General features: G+C 39.4%; 1 protein-coding gene across 8 annotated transcripts in view; it reads right to left on the reverse strand.

Moving 5' to 3' along the window:
- The window catches only part of RBMS3 (RNA binding motif single stranded interacting protein 3), a 711,881-nt gene that overhangs the window by 389,856 nt on the left and 295,014 nt on the right, over window positions 1–27,011 (reverse strand). The gene's annotated exons all lie outside the window — the stretch shown is intronic.

A 27,011-nucleotide genomic window follows, 5' to 3' on the forward strand; every position in this document is an offset into this window, starting at 1 on the left:
AATCAATTTTGTGAATTGAATTTTCCCATTCCAACAAAAATCAGAATTTTCAAAATGGAAGAAATTGCAACTTTTGTCTAAATCCTCTCTAGTGAAGTCTAAGTAACTTTAGTGAAATTTATGAGGGAGCATTCCACATCCGTCAGTCAAGGTATATACCAAATTCTTATCTGGAAGATAAAGATTATAGCCCCCTTGCAAACCTCTCTCCAATTCTTCTACTATTTTCTTTATGTATTTCTCTTCCTCCATGCATATTGTTCTCTTACCCTTCCCTCACATTGGTGAGTACCCTGACATGTGTTAAGTAATTCAGAATGGCTAAAGATAAAATTTTTCAGGTTAAATAGCTAATTCTAGTGGTTCTAGAGACATCAGTTTTTGACAGAACATGAAGTATATTCTTTGGTTCTTCCCACTTCATAAACTGGCCGATAAGTACCTTGAAACATCTAAGCAAATACACTCATCAAATGAAGCAATTTAACACAAGCAAGAGGTTTTTGGAAAACTGATACTAAAAAGCAAAGTTATCCTTTCATCCAGAGTCAACTGCAGATTTGTGCAGGCACAAGTCTCAGATTTTTCCATGGAAGAATTGTTTCCATTGGCTCCTTGACTTTTAGATTCTTAGAGTTATTCTTTTAAGTGATGTTTCTCCAGTTGCAAAACCTGATGATTTTGATTTGTCATCCTGATTACACAATGTATGCAAAGAGTCCATTTTACAATATAATATTGACTAAAATATTAATAGAAAGTGATGACAGGAACTAATCCAAAATAGCAATATATACTTTGTTATTAGCGGTATAGTTTCCACCATTAAATAGTCTATTCCCCTTAATTAGATGTTAGCTGTTGCAGCGCTAGGAGTCAAGAAAGGAAAGAACCTTTCAAAGTGTTAACATCTCAAGCTCTGCAACATGTTTCAGGAGCCAGCACAGCCCAATGACTCATTATGCATGTAAAACTTCGTAGAAGATCAGCGATCAGTTCCAAAGTCTCTTTTCTTTAGCCCTTGAGTTGAAAATTAGAACATGGCGTATAAGGAATTTTCACCTGAAGTTTAAAATGCCTGTATACATAGAAGTTTAATTTATTATTCTAATGACTTTCACAGCTTGAGATTCTCACTGGGAGACATGCCTGTATGCATTTAATAAGGCTGCAGAGATTGGGACTATTCCTGAAGGACTTTCTGAATCATTTCCAAAGCATCTTTTTATAGCTAGCAAAGTATAAATTATGTAAAAAGGCATTTAGATAGATACCATCAAATCTATTTGACTGTTAACCCCTCTTTGTTAGATTAATCTATAAACCTGAAAAGAATCCACTTTTAGCATTGCAAGACCATGCTCACGAGTATATATGTGAAGATATAATCATTCAAATAGCTGGGGCAGGGGGGACAGAGGGAGGCAGGAAGTCTTCATGCTCTTCTCTTTTACTCTTGAGAACTAAACAGCACGTTCATGACAAATCTTCTGTCCTATTACTGTGATGTTGGTAACTCACAAACATAATTAATGATCCCAGCATTAGATTTTTGGAAACCTAGTAAAGAGATCTGATGCACTCACCTAGTAAATGGATGTTTATATCTGCTCTCCTTACTGATGAAATCCTAGTTCTTTGGGGAGGCAAGAACAGAGAAGAGACGTTCCTGGGATCCACATAAATCATCCAGTAGCAGAGAATAAAGAGAGCCAGTGGCAGAAAACAAGAGTACCAATTAAGCCACATAATTTTTTTTTTTTTCTCCACAGGATCTCCCCATAGATAATGAAAGATCAGGGCTGGTGCAACAGCTCTCTGCTCTTTTTCATAAAGGGCACTTCATTGCCTCCTTGGAGTTCGTATATCATGGCAATGAATATTAAACAATGGCTTCACAGAGAGGGCATAAGTGTGAAATTCTCTAGATCAGCTACCAGGGGCTAACTCTGAGTCAAAAATTTCTCTTGTCCTCACAAGGAAGTTATAAAGAACACATCATGCATTTCTGCCATTTGAGGCCAAAATACTCCTGAGAATTGCACCTCTCCAGTTTCAGTGCCCTTGAAGCCAGACAAGATCATTCAGCCTCAAACATGAACTGCAGCTTGCCTGTAATCCAGACTCAGATATGAACACTCTCTTCTTCAACCATCTCTAATTATGGGTAACCTTGATTTGCTTTTTAGCTGGGTAAACAGACAAGCTGGCTAAAGTGTTTCTCACACCATGGCAGAAGACTAGATAACACATACATCAAAAGTGCTTTCTTCCCCTTCACTGCATGACTTCTGTTTTGCGAGGCATGTCCAGAAGTAGAGATCATGTTAAACCATTTGTCAAGAACATTCACTATTTCCCCCCCCATGAAAACTGACTGCAAGATTCTAGTTACAAAGACATTTTGTCAGTTCACCGCTCTAAGTGGCCACTTTTCATACACGCCAGCTAAGCAGAAACAGCCTGAGACTTATGAATACTTATCAGATTGTGTGAAAGTCACAGGCATCACACTGCTGTCTGACTCTCAATAGCAGGGGACTTCTTGGTGTCATTTGGGAATGAAAGGATGCTGTCATTACTCCATGAGGAGAAAGAGAGCCAAATGAGACTCCTTGTGAAAGCAGCCCAGTGATAGAACATTTTGATTAGACTAGATGACACCAAGAAATTGTCTGCTGGCAACTACACATTTTCCCATTACAACAAGAAGATACAATAAAAGGGAATTTCTTTTCCAACTCTCATTCTACTGGGAGGTTTCTGAAACCTCAAGTTTCATGAGACAACAGTCTTTAGAGATGAACAAATGGGGCAAAGTATTTGCAGCAAATATTTTTCTGGGGAACAAAAAGTAAAGTTTCCTTACTTGTATATACATGCACTTTCCTTCATACTTCCCCTTGTTCCTTTACAGGGTAAAATCTTGCATTTCAAATAAGATAGACTACCAAGAACACTCTTGAGTAAAAACATGCTGCCTGGCCTGAGACAGAGCTCATCGATATTACCAACAAGCTTTGCTCACACATGGCCAGCACAACGGATCTTCGTGATGAGCAGAGGATGGCCATATGGAGAGTATTTGTGAGCTGCTGGTACCCAACAGCACTCAAACCTGGAGCAAAGTCTGGCTCAGAGCTCTCTATATACACTGCCAGGTCTGCACCTTGATGACTGCCCCATCGCAGGGCAGTGGCTGGGAGACATTGGTGCTCAGCTACCTGCCTCTCTGACTGCAGCTCTTCTCTCCCACTCCCTCACACCCATTTTATAAAAAAAAGAGGCTTTGCTAATACACAGCTGTATTTTGGGGGGTGGGGGTGTTTAGCATGTAAACATAACTCATGCCCTTCCTCCATCAGATCCTTTCCCCCTCAGTCACCAACCAGACGTTCCACCCTGGAACAAAGCTTTTCCAGACTCCTCAAATGAATGGAAGGATTCAAGAGAGGTCATTCTGCTGTGTGGGCCATGGTAAGTGCCTGATCCATGCAGTCAGAGAGCCAGTGCCTCTTGAATGAATTCATACTTAAATTCTACAAAACAGAATCAATCTAAGAGATGGAAAACATGTTCTTTTGGGTGTGGGGAAACCCAGAAAATGGGGCCCACAGCCAACTTAGAAAGCACCTAGAATCTGCACTGTGATCATCCTCTCCACAGGTGACTAACCCAAAAAAGGTGTTAATGACTACGCTGAGGACAGTCTTCCTCTCTCTCAACCGAAAACTCACCAGCCACCTCAGAAATGTTTACATAAAGAGTTTTGTTGAAATTGGTGGTTACTTGACTGGGAAAATTTAAGCTTAAGTTTGGAAGAAGAGGAATTCTGTAACTTCCTGCCCAGCTTTGCCTGCAACTCTCTCCAAGTGGTCAGTCACAGTGAAAATTGGTTTAAATGCCTGCTGAGAGCCCCAGCAAGCCTGAAAACTGAACTGACCTTGGATTAAGTTGAGTCACGGTTTGTAGAAAGCTAATCATGTACCTGCAAGTCCAAATAAAAATAAGTACATAACACTTTCAGCTAGATCGGGGAAGGGGGAGAAAATCAATACTAAATACACTGGAAAATGTATTTTGTATTTTGCAATACAAACAGAAGATATCCATGGTTCAAACTTAGATGATAGTTTCAGTGAAAGAAAGGTTTCACCTGCTGTATTAGCTGAAATATTTAGTGTATAAAATGGCAAAGTTTTTCTCCACATTTTTCACTAAACTTGAAGTTCACTTGAAGTTGACATTGTTTAAGTATTAAAAACCCAAACAAACCCAGAAATGAGCAACACACAGGATATTCCAGGCCGAAAACGTGGGGGGTTCTGATCTAAACACCCTTATGTTAGAGGACAAAGAATCATTAACTAAGATGGAAAGCTTTAGTTTTATTTGGTTCAATGCAAATCATTTTTTCAGCCAATTTTTCAATTCATCGACAGTTTTGAAAGCCCTGTATATATCCAGCTCCACAGGCAATGTGCCTCACTCCATGGCCCAGTCCTCCAAGCTCTCCTTTGGGTCACTTTCTACATGGCTTGGAGTGGATGTCCCCAAGTGGTGGTAGCACTCAAATACAAATGAGTTTCTGAAAAGCTGGTGGGTTATTATGGCAATCCTATATCGCTGTTGTTTTCTGGACTTCAACTGCTCAAGTTTCTGACAGGTAACTTGTAATGGATGAGTGCCTGGGACAGAGGGGTTTCAGTGTGCCTCAGCCAGGAGGCACCTAACCCAAGTACCTCATCTAAAAGGAAAAGTGCTGTGTTGTCAGGTCAGCGTGTCAGTGCTCTTGGGAAGTCACCCAGGTGGGAACTGAAGTCTTCCCTGAGAGCCACGCTCAAACTATGTGAAATCCAGGTCCTGTGAGCAAGTTAAAGCTGGGACGTTAATCATGTTTTAGATCAAGACACCAATCTCCACATCAGCTCCTTTCTGCCACATGCCAGAGGTGTGATAGCATGAAAGCCTTACAGCTGACCTGTACAAGATGCCCCAAAGATGCCTGAACTGAGAACAGTGTTAAGGCTACTGCAAGTACATTTGTCCCAAGCATTTACCCTGTGGAAAGCAGCACTACTCTCACAACGCCGCTCATGCAGTGATTAAAACCCACTTATCCAGCTTCCAACCACGCGGTCAACGCTAAAAGCCTTTACTAGAGCTCTCCACATAGGTAAGCCTGACAACAAACACAGGACAGCTTTGTATGAGCACAGCCACGGTATGCTCTGCAGAATACAGACTCCATCTCTCTGTTTTATAAAGCATCACATATGTTCTTGGGACTAAGGAGTACACACCAATAGCAAGAAACATTTAAAATTAAGAAATGGTATTTGTCCTACAGTTGTCTTTGATCACAGTGAGGCACCCTCTTAGGCACAGAGACCTTTCCAAGCAGAGTTCACCTCTGGCAAGCACAGTCATATTTGTAAGCTAATGCTATTATTATAAAATAGCCATTTATGTCTTTGAGGATACACAAACAATGAAATTCTGTGACCAAATCAGACTTCACAGAGGTTCATCTAAAAAACTAACTGCTTGTAATTTAGTTTAGAGGTTTGTTTGTTGGTATTTTTTGTAATGAACTCTCCCAAAGGTGTGCTAAATTCCAGCTAGATACACCACTTTTAGTACCATTCTTGCACCCTCTTTCCAACACACTTTATTACCATACACCACAAATGAATTCTATGGTAGAGCAAATAAGGAATGAAAACCTTTAGTGGCACAATGCAGATATCAGACATTCAAGTAAAATAAAGGTCACAGGCCTCCCGATGTAAAACGTACAAACAGCAAACCGAAAAAAGAGAGGGAAAGGAAATGGAAAGGAAATTCTTTTTTTTTTAACATTAAAAAGTTACTTTTGTTATGATAAAGACCAAATCAAATAGTAAAAATTCCTGTGACTCTAACTATATTATATTAATGTGGCTGCACAACAAAGCATGCTGCTATGCTGTATAAATTAACTTTCATTTTCTGGAGACAGTAAGTGCCTAGTGTTTTGTCTAGCTATATGGACCATGAACAATGTAGCAATTTCAGAGCATTCCCTTCACGCATAAAAAAACCTGCATACTATTAATATATCCTGACTAGATTAAAAGTCTTGCAAATGATTTTGCCTGAAATGCCCTAGTATGAGATCTCCTTTAGGGAAATATCTTCAGCACCAATTAGTTTAATTGACAAGGAAGCCGAGAGAATAGCAGTGAAGAGACAGAGACAGAGTAGACCAGGAAAGGCTCCGTTTCCACATTTGCTCTCACATCCTGGAGTCTATTTGCTATTAGTATTTGCAAGCCTCCCCACCCTAACTATTTATATTACTACCACTTCATGGATATGTTGAAACTTTAAGTCATGGGAGACCAGTGGAGTAAAAATAAATTATCAGCACCACAGCCATGCCTTGAACACTTTTTTTCTTTAAAGGCCCCACTTTCACCACTTGTTGTTCCCAAATAGCTGGTATGCTTTTGAACAGTTTTAGCACACCACGATTGTTTTTCTCCACCCTCCAGGGAAGAAACAAAGAGAGCAAATTTAACCTACACGGTGTGATAAAAACTGTGAAATCTTCTGCTTTCCCTTCCTTACCCACCCCCCACCCCCTGCCATGCCCTCCAGAAGTAACCGGAGCCTACCTTCCCATCAAATCAGTGACATTTTAGGGCCTCTAAATGCAAGGGAGGGAAGAGAAAAAAAAAGTTGTTTCAACCTTGGGAATCATGTGGAATCCACATAATTTACTATTTCCTGTGATTCATCAAACTTCCTTCTTCCCAAGAGTAATTGGTCACCACTTATTTATACACCACAGAAAGGCTTAACTCCAAAGGTCAGTCCAAGATTAAAAAAAAAGCAGATCATTTGTTCAAGAAATCTGGGCGGTTTGTGGTTGGGTTTTTTGGTGGTGGTAGGGTTTTGCTTTTTGTTTTTTCCTTTTCTTAAATGTGTAAAAAAAGACTAACGTTTTTTAAGCAGGCATTTAGCCTGTCAAAGAATACATGGGTTACCATCGTCAAAGCGGTATCACACAATAGATCTAGGATGCAGAATCTTAAGCAAAGAAAACTGCTTGCATACATTGTACATCGGGTCCAATTTCAGGCAGAAGGACTAGGAAAACTGGGAGTATGCAACGCAGCATCACGCACTCGCTTTAGCAACTTCTTCACACATTTTAAAAGAAAAGGATGTTACACATATGGACCAGTCGTGCCTTGACACCCATGCAGATGGGATGAGCACCGGTGTCAAGAATACTTTTTCAGCAAGAGTGTGTGTGCAGTTTTGTGTTTACAAAGCAAAACATTTGGTACCCCTACAATAAAAACATTTTATCTTTACCATAATAAGAAAGAAGTAAGGAAAAGCAAATATGAAGCTAGAAGCCCAGAGGAGAGAAATAAAAATGACAAGCTAGTCCTCAAGCTCCAAATTTCAAAGAAAACTGTCATTCTAACATTAAACATCTACTCCGAACTTACATGCACTTAATATACAAACACTGAGAGACTATGGAATTGAACACCTTCTCTAGCCAAACTTCTGCCCAGTTTTAATTTTCTCTCTGCACCTTACAGCCCTATAAACTCTGCCTACACAAAGGTGTGAAACAGTATAAAAATAAATTCTTGACTAGTTTAATACCACATAAACTGCAAAACCCAGTTTGTGCAAAAAATTAATATTACCCATGTTAAAGCTTTCAGCAATTAAATGCTGAGATATAAAACCTCCAATCAAAAGGAAAGCTTACATATCTAAGCTTAAATGCATATATGTAACAGCATCCATAAGAAAACAACATGTGCCATAGTTGACATTACAGGGGGACAGACTAATTCAGCATGTTTAAGAACTAAAAAATGCAGCCCAGCTCTTATTTTAGGATATAATTAAAGCATAATCAAATACATTTAATTATTGTAACAGGAAGATAAAATAAAGTAATAGGAGTTAGGCCAATTGTTATAGAACAACTATTATTTTCTAACTCTCTTACAGATTCCAAAGATCTCCTTTATGGAGAGCAACGGAATTCCAAACATCCTTGCAGGGCACTTTGCCCCAGGCATTAACTGGAATTCCCACCATGATCCAGACAGGGAGAAAAAGAAACAGGTTTTGGTTTTTTTTTTTTAATTTATATATATGCATGTGTATAAATATAAAAATACATACAGTCAAACAACATGTAGTCAACTGCATTTCAGATAAAGAAAATAGATGAAATTAAATGCAAAGACTATTTAGTGCCTTAATTATGATTTTAAATATTATTCTTTATGACAAAATGGCACATGCAAAAATCCCTAGAGGTTTAGGAAAGAAATCATACATAATTGCTTTTGTTCATATGTTTAGGTCGGGTTCTGTTTCATTATTTTTACCGTCTTCATTTTTTTCTTAGGAAATATTTGATGTCTGAAAAAACTGGGATCTGAGACAAAGCCTTCCCTTCTTCAGCTAAAACACTTCTACCGTGGTTTTTTTTTTTCCTATTAGTATTTCTACGTACCTGCCTAACACTGGTCAGATGTATGGTCAAGATCATAGCCATTTTTTCAAATTAGTTCAAAGTATTTCTTCTACTCCAAATTAATCATTTTAATTATGCTGTCAACAGCTGCATCAGGGCTTCAAATCAAATCTGTTTCGTTAATGAGATCCTGTTGCCATACATTTTTTACCCAATACCCTTTTAAATAGCTAAACTACGTTAGGAGATTCCATTATGTTCAGATCTTCGTATAGATAGTCACTTTAAATAATTTAAAGAACACACTCTGAATTTGCATATGCACATGGAAGAAAGCAAACCTCCTGAAAGTCATGTCTCAGGAAGACAGGAATATTTGTCTTTCATTCAAATTCTTATAAAAGTAACAGGGGGAAAATCGGTTTAAATGGAAGTATAGCAGAGAAGGAAGGCAACCAAAAAAACCTTGCTGTGAGAATTTACTTCTTTTGTTTTTGTGATGAGCTGTGCTCCTTCCTGTTTCTGCATTTGCTTCAGCAAAACCTTCCTAAATTGGCAGAATTTTGATGCAACAAAAATATGTACCGGTAAGGTCAGGATTTTGCTTAGCCTTTTTTCCTCCCTTCCCTGGTGTTGCTTTAAACCTTACAAAAGAGCCCACAGACAAGACTGTAAGGTAAAATTCACAGAACAAAAGAATGCAAATTGCCACCTATTACCTCTCAGGCACATTTCAAATAACCAAAAGAAGTCTAGATAAATGATAAGATTCCAGTCAATAGCTCATTTCTGCTATAACCAACCACACAGTCCTGAAAGGAAATACACTGCAGTTAAGCCAGTAGTGATTACTGGACAAGGAAAATATAGTTATCTTTTAACCATGGCATAATAACATTTACAGATCAAAAACATGTTATTAAACTCCCAGACTGGCCGCTCTCCATGTCTTCTCAGAAATATTTCTCAAAAGCTAACATTCTAACAATACAGCACCTGAAAGCATGCATGCCTCGCATTTTCTTTCCCACTTCAGCTTCCATAAATCCCATCCACCCCTCTACACAACTAAATAACTATCCTTTTAAGAAAAGTATTATCTTTTGTAAAGTCACGTGCTTAAATCTGCCACTGAAGCAAGGTGCTTACAAGCATTTTGTGTTGACCTAACCCATACTCTTTTGAAAATACCACCCTCAGGCAACTAAATCCTTGGCCTAATTTTCAAAATTGCTGAAGATTCAGCAGTTTCTAATCATTGCACAGGAACTACTGGGGTGTTAGCAGTTTGAAAAACCAGCCACTTATTTGAGTCCCTTAGGACCAGAGCTTGGGATGCCCAATTTTACAGAGCCATTTTAAAACAAAACAGCCCTAAGACTTTTTGCCTAAAGTTTGGCCAAGCAGCTTCCCCCTTATGATGAGAGGCTAAAAAGGCTGAGACATTTCAATCTGGAGAGGGGATGGCTGGCAGGGGCGGGGTGGGCAATAATAAAAGTGGGGTTTAGAGAAACTGTGCATGCAATGGGAGAGGCGAATGCAGAACTGCTACTCCCTAAATCACGTCATGCTGCAAACCAGCAGCCAATAGTTGAAACTAGCAAATAATAAGTTTAAAACATATGAGAGAGCACTTCACACTACAGTGGCAAGCTCCTGGAATTCGCTGCCCCCAGAGGCCGGGGTGGCAGGTAGCATGAGCAGGTTGTAAAAGGGACAAGAAACTATAGGACAACTAATCTGTAAGCAGACACTAAAAAGCAATGGGCTGAGGTGTCCCCCCTCTCATGCCAAATCCAACAGCCGTGGATGCTGGGGCACTACAGGAGGAACGGGCCAGGCTCATGCTCACGCCACCCATCAGAGGTGGCGTATTGAGCTCATGGGGCCCCTGACCTAACCCAGGAGGGCATTTTGGCTTCCTTACGGAGAAGCAGCTGGGAGCAACACAGTAAGCTGCTAGAAACATGTCAAACCTTTGAAGCCCTTCCCTGCAATGAAGATCATCTACTAGAAGTATGGAGGTGAGTATACTTTATTCTGCCTCCAGTATGGGGTTAGCCCATCTGTCCTTCAGCCTCAGCATGAAACAGGAGAGAGCAGAGCACAGACCTGAAAGCTGCAGGACCATCTCCTCTGGAACAAACTCCTTTCAGCATGAACCAGTCAGTGTGATAATCAAGCCAGAGGAGGGTAGGCAAGAAGCAGAGCAGTGTATCACACACACATCACTCAAAGCACAAGCAAGAGGACTGATGCTGACAATGAAGCAGAAAGATTATCTGAGAAGGAAAAGGCATGACACTCCCCTCTATATTTGGTGCTGTCATTGTCACTGCTACATTGCAATGCTGATGTTACTCAAGTGATGTGCTTCACCAGTACCACCCAGAACAAACCATTACTGAGTAAGATTCCCCGAGACTCACTGGAGTCACTTGGTTTCCACACACGAAGACCAAGGCACAATACTAGATCTTACCACCATGCCAACCTCCAGCATTTACACCAAGATCAGTTTTTTTGGTCATCAAATACAAAACCAGAACAACTCGCAGTTCACTACAGGAAAGGCTATTATATTAGAGTTGGGTGGTGGTGTTTTATTTGTTGAAATACTCCCTTGGAAACTTTTTATCTGGGGGAGTGGCAGGTGCCAGGAAGCAAGGAAAGGAAACCAAGTAGAACCATCATGAATCAGTTATCTGGAAATGCAATACATGTATCCATCCTACAAGAAGACACAAAACAGGGCTATAGCCCTACTGGTTAGACTCTGTGCTGGATCAGAAGAAAGTTGTGTTATAAAAATGCTGCTTCCCAAACGCCTTAACTATTCTCCTGGTCTCAGTATGCAATACTCCCCTGGCAGAGCATTCCTCGAGGTAATTCCTGCCGATCAGCTACCAATAACAACTAGTACAGCATGCTAGCATTCCTGATGGCATTAGGTGAGTTTTGCCCTGGCCTACCTAGGCTGCCAGGTGAGGTTGGAGGTTCCTGGGGCACTGGGAAAGCCCTCTATACCAAACATGGCATTTTCAGACACAAAAGAAACTCCACCTCATTTGAGCTTAAAAAACATCTTCCACCTGCTATTGTATATGCTCCGTATTACAGCTGCTCAAGAATTAAAAATAACATGCACAGGAAAGGACAGCCTGCCGTACAGAAAGCAGTTTTCTTGCTAAAATATCAAGCATTTGGGGTTTGTAAAGCAAGAGGCAGCTCATTTTTGTTACCAAATTTCTGATGACTTAGTTAACAGTAATATCTGAGGCTTGACAATGCTGGTATGTAAAATCAGCTAGCACCTAAATGGCACCAGGCAACTAAAAGGGAGAAAATAATTATACATAAGGTCAAACTCTAGGGATTTCTACAAGTTTTACACAGATCTGCAGCGTCTATTTTCATTCATAGAGTAAGCAGTGAAAACAATAATCAAGGCTGATTCTAAGTCCTTCGAATATCCCATAGGAAGGCATTTTATAATGCACTGAATCTATTTAGCAGTTTGAGAACATCAGTATCATCAGCCAGCTAATAATGAAGTCAAAGCATTACCCATGCAAAGTAACATGCAGACAAATTGTGTCTCCTAAAAGTCTGGGCTGTACTGGAACATATTTTCTATATAAATATTACTGGCATAATGCAACAGATTTATAAGATGTATTCTTAAAAGCTTGTTATCAAACAACATTTTATGAATGATGCTATGTTGTGCTTTACGGCAAGGTTCTAAGGTAAAATTTTAATTTAAATGCATACAGTAAAATGGTCTAAGCATTATTTTGGCAACTTCATCTGTAAGGAATTCATCTCTACTCCAATTTCACAGTATCTTTTATAAGTTCTTGTAGACTGAAACTGTGCCTAGCAATTATTTAAGAAATATGACTCAAGAATCTATATATAGTTTACAAACATTGCTAAAATGTTTGCCAGCAAAATATTAAAGTCTTTTTACTTTCCCCATAATATAGTTAGATTTGTGGTTTGGTTTTTTTCAGTGATGGAAAATACATTTTCCCTTAAGATTAGAGATACAAGTTCAAAGAACAGGTCCTGTCCTGGTTTAAATCAGGCAGTTCTGGGTAAAACTATTGTGCTCAGCTGATGATCCCCCTCAAAGCAAACTACTCTTGCTTTTTATGTCATCAAACCACTTTTCCCACCATGGATTTCCATTGCATCTTTCTTTTATGGAACAAACTCCGGTAACAGCCTACTTATCCCTTTCATTTCAATTTTGCCTTCCTTTACTGGAAACTTTCATTGGCTTCTATTCCCTTCTTCTTTTCCTCTGTAGTAATTGCCAGGATTGGTTTCTTCTTTGAAGCGTCCTTCACATACAAATGCTGGAACTAGCCAGGCTGGGCACTGAAAGAGGGTATACTTCTCTCCTCTCTCAACAAAAGGAGAAAAAAAGCCACCTGATACGATGAATCAGAAGACTTGTGCCGTTTCTAATTTTAACATTCCATGTTCAAGTAATGCTGATCACAGCCTTTTCTTTCCTAATTACCATTTAGGATGAACTATATGATTTTTAGAGCTGGTGGAAGAACACCAAAAAAGTACAATGAGCAAGCAGAACTGCTGAGAGCATAACACAGGCTAGCACAGCAAAACCAATAAATACAAAACTGAAAAAGGGAATTAAATGTATGCATCATTAAATAGTTTATTCAATGCAAGATAGTTTCAATAAATTGGGATTTTAACAAAAAAAAGTTTGTCTTTGATGATCGTATCAGTCACATTCACGTGACTTCACTACCCATACACTACCTCTTCATGTATTTAGGAAGAATTAAATATTTGCCTACTAAGAGAAAACTAAAATAGTTGACTATTTTATGAAGCTATAGTAATTCTAAACAATATATTTCTAGTTAAAATTTGGGTCTTAGCAAGGCAATGTAAGATAACAAAGATCTATACACTTATATAAATGTGTTTCCCTTTCTGCTTGAGAAGCACCAGATACAGAGGAAAAGTTAAAAAAATTCATATTTCCAAGCAAAGAAATTAAAATAGAGCTAATTTCATTAGAAATGGGTTTCCACCTCAGAAATCTTTCTCCAGGTCTCTCCGCATGCCACAGTCTTTATGTAACTAAGAAAAAAAAAAAATGTAGAAAACCCAAGTGGCCACGTATTATCACCTGGAAGTAGCATTTAACTGAGAATAGGACCTGAGAAATCAGATTCAAAGAAAATACTTTACCGGAAAAAAACTTTCAGCAATTGGTTTCTTCCCAGCCACGGTTGTCCTGTCCTAAATCTGCACACGTGCAGATTCACACTGTAGACTACTGCATTTTGTGCTTCCCATCACATCCACACATGTGCATACACAAGCGTATATGTAATAGCTTAATCGAATGAGTTACAGTTATTAGCTTTTAACAAAGCAACTATTGATGCATTTCCACAGTGCAAAATTCTACTGAGATAGATTACTGCTCAATTATCTAGGCCCACTTCACTTGTTCCTTAGACTGCATTGTTTGGGGTCATGTGTGTGCCCCACCCCATTTCCAATATCACTGGTCACTTTCTTTGTCCTGTAATTATTTTTCCGCTCAGAGAATTTAGCATTATGAAACTTGCCAGATTGATGCCATACAAGTCACAAACTTAGTAACAAAAACAAAACACGCAGAAAAAGCAGCAATCTCTGAAGTACTTACCTAGGTCATTCAGAGTCAACTTATTTACAGTATACCGGGAGTAAGTCCACAACGCACCTGGAACCCAGGTTAGCCAAACTGAGCATCTTCTAGATGCTCTCTAAATTAAGGGGAGCTACAGGAGTTCAGCACCACTGACAAAAGTCACTTCCAAGAATCAGGGTGTAAATTAGCATAAGTCTCATTACCACTATTAAACAGCCAATTACCAACAGTGAGAGTAAATATGAGTCCTGTGACCATGTTTACCTTAATTTTCAACAATCCTAAGCAAAATATTCCTTATATATTTAATACAGAAATTCATATGCAGATACTCACAGACCTTTATTGTTATCTCTATCTCCACTGTTATCCAGAGAATGTTTTGATGTGCGCATAGTGTTGCTTGACAAATTGTGGTACAAGGAAAACAACTGTTATCATGTAGGGTAACTTTCTTTAAAAACTCTAAAGAGCAGTAAATCACTTCTTGCAGTTCAGCAGGTATGATTAAAACAAGTATAAAGCATTCAGCTCCTCTTTATGGCTCTGCATCAAGAACTGAAAACTTTGTTACCTATTAATTGTGCAAAATACATTATTCTGTGTATTTGCCTGGCTCATTCACTAACGTTTTAGGCTGACTCAAACACGGGACTACTTTGCCAGGCAATGTACGATCATCCACAAAGTTTGAGTCATCTTTTTGCCCTACTTCAACAAACCAAGTTTAAGGTAGGGAGGTGAATAGCAATCCAGACTGGCAAAGCTTTATTTTTCCCACACTGTGCTTGAGTTATTTCTAAAGAGCACTCAGTAATTATGAAGCCCCATATACTCTGGTCCTCGTCTTATGCCTTGACCCTGATTAAACTTTTTTTTTTTCCCCGCCCACTATCACTGAAAAGTAGTTTCAGGACTTGCATCTCATCATGTCAGCTCCTCCTTGCAGAGCTGACCTCTTTGCATCTCAGAGTCTGGAAGCACCATGGGAAAGAAAATGCAGAGCAGCCTAGGCTGAAGTCATGCATCACTTACACAGACCAGACAGGGAGACTAGAAATTGCATTCACATCAGGGAAGATGCAGTTAAGATACAAAATCTGGTCCAGGAGTTCTCTTCCTCCTTCCTGGCATTTTTTCCCTCCAGTCATTTTCCCACACAGCTGTTAAAGTTCCACATTCCTGAAGGTGAACTGTGTGCAAGGGTAAGATGGCCACTTCAAATCCTCAGAGTTTAGCACAAGCCACAGTTTAAAAATGTACCGGGGGGGGGGGGGGGGGGGGGGGGCGGGGCGGGAAGAATTTTTGTAGAGACCCTTTTCTCATCAAAATAGATCAAGAGACAGACAAATGATAAGGAAGCAGTAAGATACTGCAGAAACACTTGGAGAAGTGAAGACAGGACCATCAGATGAGCCCACGTGAGCTCCTGTGCCCCAGCTACAAGCACTGAGCAGCAACAGCTACTGCTGCCCATTTTCCTGCCAGGGTTGTGACTGGAGACACAAGTCAGGATTACAGCCCAGCTGTGCTATGCAGAAAGGGATCTTTAAACTCTACCCATGTCTGTAGCATAATAAAGTGAGAACAGAACTCAGGTGCATTCAGGAATGAATTGCATCTGCTGAAAACATGTTTCTCAAAGCGCATAATCCTGGATTACTTTCTTTTCTTTTTCACCTTATGAAAGCCCTAAATTTTGGGTGCCTCTGTTTTCAACCTTGAACACAATGTAGCATTCCTCCAAGACCTGTGGAGCATTCAGGACTCGCACAGTAACAACACATAAGGAATTTTATTCCCTGATAGTGCCTGACTCACAGTCAGACCAAATGGTTGGAGATGTGCTATATAAGAAGTAGTATTACTATCATTTGTCTCTTCTGTGCCAGACAAAAGACTCTGAATTGCAGCTTTCCTTGTTTACATGAAAACAAGGAAATTAGCTTTCTATCAATGCTATCTAGGGAATACACAAAGGATGCCCTAGAAGACAGGCTTTCTGAGTTTGCCACCATAAAGATACTTATGGGGCAGTAACCTATGAAAACTCCTTTGAAGTAGGAAGTGTTGCTCAAGGGCATCCTGAACATGAAATATATCATTATACCTATCCAATTATTATTCTATCTACTAAATTTTATCTATATATTAGTACATAAGCACACGCTTGCTTACATCTTTTTTATAGTTGTTATAGATGTTGATTATATTACATTAAATAAGTATTTATATCCATAAATATAGCAAAACATATTACATATTTAATTACTATATATAGCAACATATTTACAATTCAATACACACATACACATAACAGGATGAAAATTATTTCCTTAACATTTTAGATACTGGTTTATCAATAAACTCATGTACTGGCGCAGCTCTTCTCTGACTGTCTAGCTTTCTTTTTAAAGGACCCTATGCCAGATACATCATACAGAGAAATAGAAGATCTGAACTGGCTTCTGTTTGTTTGGCTGGTTTTTTGCTGGGTTTTGGTGGTGGCTTTTGGTTTTATTTTGCAGGATTTTTTTTTAAACATCCAATAAGTACATTAAGGAACAGGAAACTATTTTAATTGTGCTAGCCAACAGAAATACTTTCTAGTTAATTGCACTTCTGTTTTTTCAGGCAGCTCAAACACTGCAAAGTCAGAATCCTCACAAAGTGGGAAAATATTATCTTTTCAAATGAGAAGACAGAAATAGAGATGAAGTGACTTCCTCAAGGCGACTGACAGACAGAAGAACAGAAAGCAGGAGAATCAGTCTTTCAACAATTTGATCTTTCCTCTCAGTAGAGGCAGGCCTCCTCAGCTGAAACAGGTCCATTTTGGGGACAGTTAAAAAAATAGCTGCAGTTGAAAACCAGGGTTGGTGTGGGGTTTTTTTATTTAGCTTGCTGAGTTAGGTGGAACCAGTAAGTAATGGAGAGACTCATTAACTCCTGTGCTTTTCACCACTGCTTTCAAAGCAATCATGGAATTAGCTGAAAATTGTTCTCTGGCCCATCCATGTTTTCTATTGAATGATTCTCATGATGGAAGAGCCAAGATCTGTGACCTTAACTTGGCTCCAATAATGCAGAGAGCAACCTCTCCTCTATGGTGAACTGAGCCTTGAACAATTTCATTAAAAGGAATCACTGGAACAGATGAAATCGATGTTCTCATAACACAATAGTCTAAATCATTAATACAGATCCTAATTTAAAGCAGGCAAGAATGTAAATTTTCCCTATCTTCTCCTCTCACAAAACGGCATATGTCAGGCTTTCGTGGGAGGCATAAACACACCTGCAGTATTGATATCACAAGTTCAACATTTATTCATTTCAACAACATCAAAAATAACCAGGCTGCCAGCTTCATTTTGCAACATACAACTGCTCAGACCTAACTGCACAGCAGAAAGTAGGTGCTCTACCTTGTAAATGAGATAGATGGATGCAAAGAAATTGGCATGTTTGTCACCAAACGATACTTCTGCTGTGAAGCAATTCCAGTCCACACACAAAGATCCCAAGTACAGGTCACAGTAAAGCATTCAATTTGATAACGAGAATCTTATCATATTATTTCTTATGAAGAAAAATTATATTGTGAAGCAGTCTGACAGCTTTGCATATGATGAACAATTTCTCCAAAACAAATGCCAGCAGCTTATTAAGTTACCAATACATTGCTAAGCTATAGTGACTTACTGCCACCAGACCAAAATATTTTCAGATTATTTTTAAAGGGCAGCTCTAGGAAGCTTGCATATCACACATTCACATTTTAATGAAACGTGCAATTACCAAGCATTTACCTTGCATTTAATTAGAATGAAACATCAATAAGGCTCATTTAGCATCTCTCTAATATGTCAGCAACTTTTTTAAAAGGTGGTAGCAAATATTAGTTTTTGATTTATACAGTTATGTTGCAGAATAGCACTTCATTTGCTGGGTTGCTACTAGATGAGTGACACAGTGCAGTTTTGTCAATTCTAAGGCAAAGATAACTCGGCTGTGGTTCTCACAGAAGACAAATCAAAGACTAATTTAAAATCGGTATGATTTCCTTTAAAATAACAACAATGGAGAGGATCATCATATGCAATTACGATGGAGGAACACATCTGTTTTGTTGACCTAGCTGTCACTGTTTTGACTGCTTCCTAATGCATTCAAAATTACAAATAGCTGGTGGATGTCTTCTGAAATAAAAAAAGTGAAGATAACGGGGATACAACATGAGAATACCTTTGCTGAAGACATCACCTGTAACACAACTGATTCTACTTTGCCAGTCTAGTTTCAGCATAAGCTGTTTCTTACACTGCATACCTCAAACTCCCTTTCAGCTGGTGGCACAGTTACAAACCAGGCACAAGGTCTAATAATAGATTTCCTTCTGACTCCACAGTCTTTTGCTGTCCCAAACACACCTGTAGTCACAAGACTCTAGATCTAGATCTAAGTTTCTACCAAGATCTGCTAACCAAGGAGCAATGCGATGACTCCAGCTCCCCCGGACCAACACTTCATGCCTTAGAACTGTAGGAACCACCTGCAGTTTCTTCCCTAGAAACTAGAAAATGATGAGAGGGATAATGTAACACAGAGGGAAAGGCAATAGATCTGGAGCCTTAGAAAATTCACCCAAGCAAAATTTACTCCCAGACCACAGCTGGACCTGCATCTCTCATCCATTGTATAAGTTTGCCATGTAATGCTGTGGCAGCTGGGATGTACAGATACTCACGAGAAAGACCATGGCTGGTTTGGCCAAAGAGAGCTCACAGCACTCTTGATTAAGATCCCACTCCAGAAAAGCCCTTATGCCAAATGCCAACAGGGGAGATGTCCCATGAAAGCCAACAGAACAATTTTTGTACCTTTATCCTATAGTAACAGCTGGAGGTGCTGCTTTGCCACTGACCAGACTCTTCAGGACCAGGCTGTCACAAGATTCTTTTGAAGTAAAAGCCTTAATGCCAGGAGTAGCCATTTAACTATGAAATGACAATAGCAAAATCTTACTTTCAATGAGTTCAATGCTTGTACGTTACAAGTTGACACCCAAGCAAGGAAACAACTTAAGAGAGACTTGTCCTTCTAATTTAATATTGAGCAGCAGCCTACCTGCTAGGAATATATATCTGTTATAGGAAAATTTAAATATTTAACATCCTGTGTGATAAATATCTAATATTTACTCAAGCTCATAATGAACGCTTGTCTAGGAGGATATGAAGCCTCACTACAACTATGTCATTACTTAATTTTCTCTTTTTTTAAAAAATTCTGTTTTGCCAGCCAGCTTGCTAAGGATTTCATGACCATGTTACATAAATATTATTTCCCTGATTTGCTTTACATGCGTTCAAGCAGATATTAAAAGGGTATAAGGTTTGCCAACAGTCTCTCTGCTCTCACAGAAACCCATGACAAAAGATCTGCCATAGAGGGCTCACAAATGAGAGAAGACGGTCAGACACATTCAGAAGGCATCCTGCACAGGTCAGGGCTTTGAAATAAAGCATAACAGAGCATCTCAAGGCTTTCTGATTATTTCCTGCTCCTTGCAGGTCACCTATACATGGTCAAGACAAATTTAAACAGGAACATCTTTGAAAATGAAGGACTGCAAGAGACAAAAAGAACAATTCTTTGATTGAAGCTCTGGACTGGATCTCATGAGTTTTGAGTTCAAATTCAGGATTCTGCCAGGCTGACTGTGGGTTTTGAGATGCTTCACCCACTCTGCCTGTCACTTCCAATGGGGATTAGTTGTACTCCCTATGTTTTTATGAGGCACTCACCTTCAGCAGGAATGGAATTTAAGAGCGTACACATCCCTGGGTGCATTCTCCAATTAAAAGCAGAAATCAGTAAGTTTTGAACAGATTGCAAGTATTCCTGTGCTACAGGAGAGGGAACAATCTGTGAGCATGTGTGTGGTAACACTGACCCCAGCTGCCCTTGGGAGCGGGTGCCAGGTCTCCAAGTACTTGCACAGGAATTAAAAGTTCTTCTGTCAAGACAGCCTCAGCCAAGTGCTAGACATACTTCTGCCTAAGCATACACCAAAACTTCTTCTGACTTACACTGTTAGGTCAAATTTGGTTTTTCCAACCAATGCACACACACACACCCCCCCCAAAAAAAAAAATAAGCTGGAGTTGCATTCTCTGATGGAACTGATGTAATGGGCTGAAAGAGGAAAGAAGCTCTGAAGGAAACTAACAAAACTACACTTGTGTGTGTGTTTAGTTTATAACAATGCTCAAATCCAGGGCAATTATTAGCTTGGTTTGTTCTCAGTGTGTGCAGACTCGTTTCTCCGACTAACAGCTCAGTATTTTTCACCCTCACAATTAGCATGGTCTCCTAGCCTCATCACAGGTGAGGTTAACATGAGGAATGAAAGTACAGCTCTGCCTGTCTTTCTGCAGGTAGCAATTTTGTTACATCAACCTAATACACACCTGTCTCCAAGAAAACTCCCCTGTCTCGCAGGCCATCCTGTAACCATCAGATGACAACTTTTCAACACTGCTGATCTGAACTGCATTCAGGTAATGATAACATTTTCAATTCTTCTGATTTTCCCATATTTGCTGTTTTATTTAAAAACCCAGCTCCTCCAAACAAATGATCATATAAGAATGTCAGCTTTCACTTCCCAAAGCATACTTCCAACCCTTGCATAATACATAAAGGCCTGGGAACAGGAACCAAACGTACCTTGATGTCTCAAACATTCAAAGCAAAATCAAAGAACCCAACGTGTACTTTATATGTCATCATTTTATGGGATCAGACTCCAGACCTTCCACCAAGATTAGGAAATTTTGTTCTAAAAACAACATGACTAACTAGAAAATTTACCTTGAATTTAAATGAAAAATTTGCTTATAATAAGAACTGTTCAAAAGGCTAAGGTGTACAAGGCAAGCTTGAACAAGGAGTGGTCTGGGCTTCTTTTTTCTTTCTCTTTCTTCCCCTCCCCCCTTGAACAGTGCTTATTAAATCCCAAGAGATTGAGGACTTCGTATTGGCTCTGGCTTAGCATTTTTGAGGTGCCCGCAAACTGCAGCATAAAGTAGATCTGTTAGGAGTTTGTGCTTGATGATGTGCAGGGACTTGTGGATGGACTCATTGGTCGGAAGGGTTGTCTTGAGGATCTTAGCAAAAAACTTTAAAGCAAGAAAATACTTTAAGTTAACACCAAAGGAAAGGAGGGCACCCCATTACTTAGCTGAAAGAAGGACCATGGAGGTGTTAATTTCTGACAGACTTGCAGTCTTTCCTCATGTTTCACTCAAATGCTAAAGAATGAATTTATAATGCCAAGTTTCAACTTTGCAAAACACCGCTCTCCAAGCATTATGCATTTTTTAAAACTGGTTTAATAATATACATTCATGCACAAACCAATGCTATAATTGCAAATTCCTTAGAACAATGAAAGGCTAAACAAACCCTTAATTTATAAGGCTCTGCAGTGCTATTTAAGGACATCCCTGTATTACTGTAGAATTTCAAGCCTCTCACATCCACATGTGGCAAGGACCTAGCTAATCCTACCCAGCATGGCATTCTAGCAACCCCTTTACAATTAGTTTGAGGCCTGAGATGAAGCGATGCAAAGCTATCACCCACCTCCACTCCATTTGCTTTGGGGTGTGTCATGCTCAGACCCAGTAAGGGTTAGAAAGCCCTCATCCTCCTGGCAGTGACCCGATGAAGGCGAGGAGAGCTTCTGTCTGGGCTGGATGTGGGGACAGTCAGTCTCTGATCATTTGTGTGGCACTGGTTGAACAGCATTGTTATTCACATGCTGGCAGCTCACATCCAGACACCACTTGATGCCAGAGACAAGCAACATGCACACACACCCTTTGCTTAAGTCTTTGGTAACAGACCATCCAGGAAGGACAGCATCACCAAGGGAAACCCGAGCTTCAGTTCAGCATCCAGTATATTCATCATCAAGGGATTCTAAGAAGAATAGAAGCTCAAAGAACAGAACAGTTTGCCAGGAAAGACAGAAATCACAACAAGCAAAGAGATTTCAAGTCAGACCTATCAGTCAGGAAGACTTTGGGCTTCGTTCTCCTCCCCATTACCCCAGTGCAGTCCCAGTAACGAACATAAAGACAACAGAATTTCACAAGAGAGGACACAGTATGTAAATGAAAAATCAAATCTGATGGAATGTATTTGTTAGATGTGTAAAAGGAGCAATTATAGGAAGGTAACAGGTATTGTGGCACTTCACATTCTCAATCAAAAGGTGTTAAATTAAAAAAAAAAAAAAAAGGCTTGAGGTCTCTCCAGCTTACATATTATCCACAACTGCGAAAATTAAATTCAAATTTGGAGGACAAAGGCTCCTACCCCTTCCAGTGAGTCACTGTATGTACATTTTCTATGCCTATTCCACTACAAATCTAAACACTTTCAGAATTAGTTTAAGAATGCTGATTTTGTGCTGTCTGATGTTACAGACCAACGCTTCAGGAGTCACAAATGAAAAAGCAACACGCCATACTGAATTAATTTCTCATTCAGCTTTTATAATCCTGTAAACAAATAATGTGATTTGCACACTTATCACCCACACACTGCCTTGAAACTTTTCCCCAAACTGACTACATCGGAGAACTTGATGTTTCCTTCCAAAAAAACTGCTTTTACAATGAGGATATAGGAACAGAGTTCCCTGCACCTGTGTAGTCTCACGGTTTAAAAACCACAAAATGTACCCTAGTCAGGAGACATACAAATTGTTTGATATTTGGAAGAAGAAATGACAAAATCTTTATTTTCTAGGGCTATATTTCACTAAATGGCACTGTAGACCCATCACAAGTAAGATGATTGCAACACCAATTAAACAAATTCACAAATTATAGGGGACCACAGAAGTCTTCACTTATCCATGGTTAAAACTCATTATAACTTCACTTATACAATATATAACCGAAATCACGTGTCCACAACTTTTCCGATCAGCACCAACCTGTGTTTCAAGGCAGCCCTCACAAAATGCTTTCAAAGAACTGCATGACATCACCACTGATAGAAATAAAACCTTATAGGATGAAGTATCAGTGGGAGTGAAGAGTTAAAGAAAGCCCTATTACAGTGTTAGGAAAATCCTTTCCCACTGTTGTATAGATACAAAAAGAATAACTGAAGGTGATAAGAGGGGAAGTGTTACAGAAGGCAGAAGTACCCCTCCACCCCCACCCTTCCCAGATTCTCATGGAGTAACCCCCACTCACTCCAAACAGAATCTTTCCTAATTACTGTTTGATAGGGCTAGAAGGGAGGAAGATGTACAATCATCTTAAAAACCTTTGATAATGTTTCCCTTAAGTTTTATTAACAACTGATGGATATTTCTTCTACTCAGAAGCCAACCTAAAGTCAGTTTTTAACTACTAGCTCCATTCTCTCTTTAATTCCTCTTTATTAGGACAGCAGAACAGTTCCTACAGGAGAATTAAAGCCAGATGCTGACAACTGGACCACATACCAATGCATTTCTAAAATCCTAAACATATACAACTCCGGCCTCCATGGTATCTCTGGGCAGCTGTATTTAATACACCTGTTGCACAAGGTATTACTCGTGCTCACGTACCGGCCAGTGTGAGGAATGCCACAGTTGGGCACCCTCAATTTTGAAAAATCTAGCTCTTCATACTTTGAGGCCCTGATAAGAATCACAGTTAAAGACAGTGTATTATGTAAAAAGCCAGAAATATATTTTTACAATTGAGAGAGAATTTTATTGAACGATTTTAAAACCATGGGCACAATGGCAAAGTCATCTTTCTCTCTCGCTTGCCTTGAAAATGGATACATTAGCAAAGAGAGACAGAAAAAACAACCTGGTATGAAAAGGGTCAGATTCCTATGCTTTCAGACCACAGCTTCTCTATTACTGAGGGAACACATGAAGGAAAACTGAGGCACTTGATGAGGAAAGCCCTTCCAAAAGGTGAAAAATGGACTCAGTACTAACATGTTTGGTAATCCTGTGCTTTGACCAGATGAGTTTAGGCATGCCTAATATGGAGCAGGGAGCTCTGGCAGAGACAAAGTTTCAAGGATGTGGCAGTGATGGAGAGAAACATTCCTGCCTTTTACAGCCACGCAGGTTCCTGGTTTGGAGCAGGGCATCTGGAATTGACACTGCCTTCCACAGTTGCAGAAAAGGCATAAACAGCTTTGCTCTGGGTACTGCCACTGATGATTCAGGACTCTTCCTTCTCCACCCTCTCTAATAATGAGAAGTAGACAATGATCCCCTGATGAGCAAGCTTGCCAGAAGGTATCACTGAACATTTTCTTCAGTCAAATACCGTGAATCCTACAAACTGAATAGGAATGCAAGAAACCTGATTCTACAACAATGCCTTCAAATAGCCTACAGAAGTGAGCAGAGATTTATGGGTCTGATCCAAATCCCTTCGAAGGCAGTGGAAAAAGACTGCAACAGGGTAAGACAGGAATTCTGACTCTGCTGCAGAAACACACAGAAGAGATGTCAACTCTATGAACTATTTTTCTTCTACAAGGGAGTCTCAGGAAAATTTGACCCTAAAACATGAGAAACAATATATATTACTGAACTTTTAGATTCCACAATAATTGATTAAAAGTTTCTTTAAAAGGTATTGATTGACAATAACCTCCAAGTTTACTTTAGCAAATCAATAAGATTTTCTTTATCTTTTTTCCAATGAAGAGAACACTCCCCTGCCTACATCACAAGTATTTCAATATTATATCACAACTTCAATTAAATCGAATGAGCACATACAGTAAAAAACTCTTGATCAAATTATACTGGTAGGTGGTTAAGAATGATACTAATGGTTGTTTAATACCAGCCATTGAGTAATCCCCTTTGATTACTTCTTACAAACACTCTAAAATCATGCTTTCTTACTTTACTATAAACATTGTATTTGTATCTTTGTAATGTGTTTAGGAAAAGTTCAGAAAATTTCTTCTTAGCTGCTTTTCACTACAGTTTCCACCTACCATTTGAGCTGGATGGACCAAAGTCCAAACAGAATTTGAAACATATGTTCCAGTTCCACATCTAATTTGCAGTAATTCTCACACTTCTGGAGATTTCCCCTCCTTTCAAAACCATATTTTTGGTTGTTTTGTTTTTTTATTTCCTAGCAGTTCAAGTCCAACTCAAAACCCTGTTCCCTGCACACCCTCAAAATAAGATGCCTCTGCTCCAAAAAGTTTACAAATTAAACCATAGGAATTCAAAACAAATGGATAGAACAGCATCTACTTGTTTAAATCAACATTCAGTAACGGACAGATACTGGAATCTAATGATCTTTCTTACACACATTTCTTATTTGTAAAGCTGCATTATTCATGTGTCCTGCATTTCAGAACCACTAACTTAGCAATTCCTTGGGACCATGAAGGATAAAGATACAGAAAAGTCTTAATTAAAAAAATAATTTATTGCAATACTAAAAGTTGTTTTCTTAGTCAAGATTGGATTCTGCTGGCAGCTGTCTACATTGAAATATCTAGGTTTTAAGGCCACTATCACTTTCTTCCTTTACTTTTATAAATGCAGAAAAGGTAACACTGCATTAAGATTGATGCAACCAAACTGAGTTCTTATAGTGAAATATCATTCTTCTTTATTATCTTTATTCTAATACTGCTTGCAAATCATACTCTAGCTGCACAACTATTTATTTCAGGTTTGCTTTCAGAAAGCTAAACAGGAAAAACACTGCCTCATAAAACCACTTTTTTGTTAGCTTTACAGTATGAGGAAACAGTTATAAAAGAGAGATTTCACAAGGAAGACATATAAATTTCCATGGCTATATTTTTGTTTACTAATAGATGAAGATGCATGTGGAAAACTAGAGTTTAACATTTGTTCCTGGTTCCATTCTTAGCAATGAAGGCCAGATTTTGACGGGGCTACTTGTGTGGCATCCTACTCCACAGGCAGTTCTACAGAAACCGCTGGGTTTCTATGTTTGGCTCAAATGCGACTTACCACCCAAAACGAGCAGAAGCCCTTAGCAAACGGTTGGCTATTTGTAACCACTGCATCTTTACTCAAAAAGGAATCAAGATCTTTTCCAAACTGTTGCACTGGCTCTGCAGAGCTGTATGCAACTTCTGCCCAAACATCTCCTCTCCTGCATGGCTGAATGCTGCTCCCAGCGCCAGCATCACCTCCCAGCACCAGCATCACCAACAGCAATATCAAGCTGGTAAACCCTTGCCCCCACCTGTTCGTGATACCTGTACTCTGAAACACCTCCTAAGAAAAAAGGTATTTTGTTTAGAGCTCAGCATAATTCTGCTTTGCTTTTTTAAGAGTTGTAGTACTTGCAGAAATGCACACACAGCTGCATGTTTTAGGAGTTTTACTATTCACAATGTATTCTGCTGGAATGGAAATCAGACAGCCAAACTCCACTGAGGCTCAAATAGGAGTTGGATACCACACTCTTTCAGGATCCAATATGGGGGGGGGGGGGGGGGGGACGGGGGACACCACACACAACACACCCCATAACCTAGCCTTGTATCTTTTCATAAGGATCCGTGGCAAAGGGTGAGGGGAAGGAAGAGAACAGTGTTCAGGAGATGGCTAATGGGATATGAAGGCTTTTCTCTCCAGCACAATGAGACATTAGTAAACAAGATGTCAGGTCAGTGAGCACGCATCATTTTTTACCAGGCCTACAAACATATTGCCTTTTAAACGTCAGGTTTTTACACTCATGATGATTCTTAACCATCGTAATGAGATTC

Source organism: Strix uralensis, chromosome 1 (assembly GCF_047716275.1).
Source record: "Strix uralensis isolate ZFMK-TIS-50842 chromosome 1, bStrUra1, whole genome shotgun sequence".
Classification (NCBI taxonomy): domain Eukaryota; kingdom Metazoa; phylum Chordata; class Aves; order Strigiformes; family Strigidae; genus Strix; species Strix uralensis.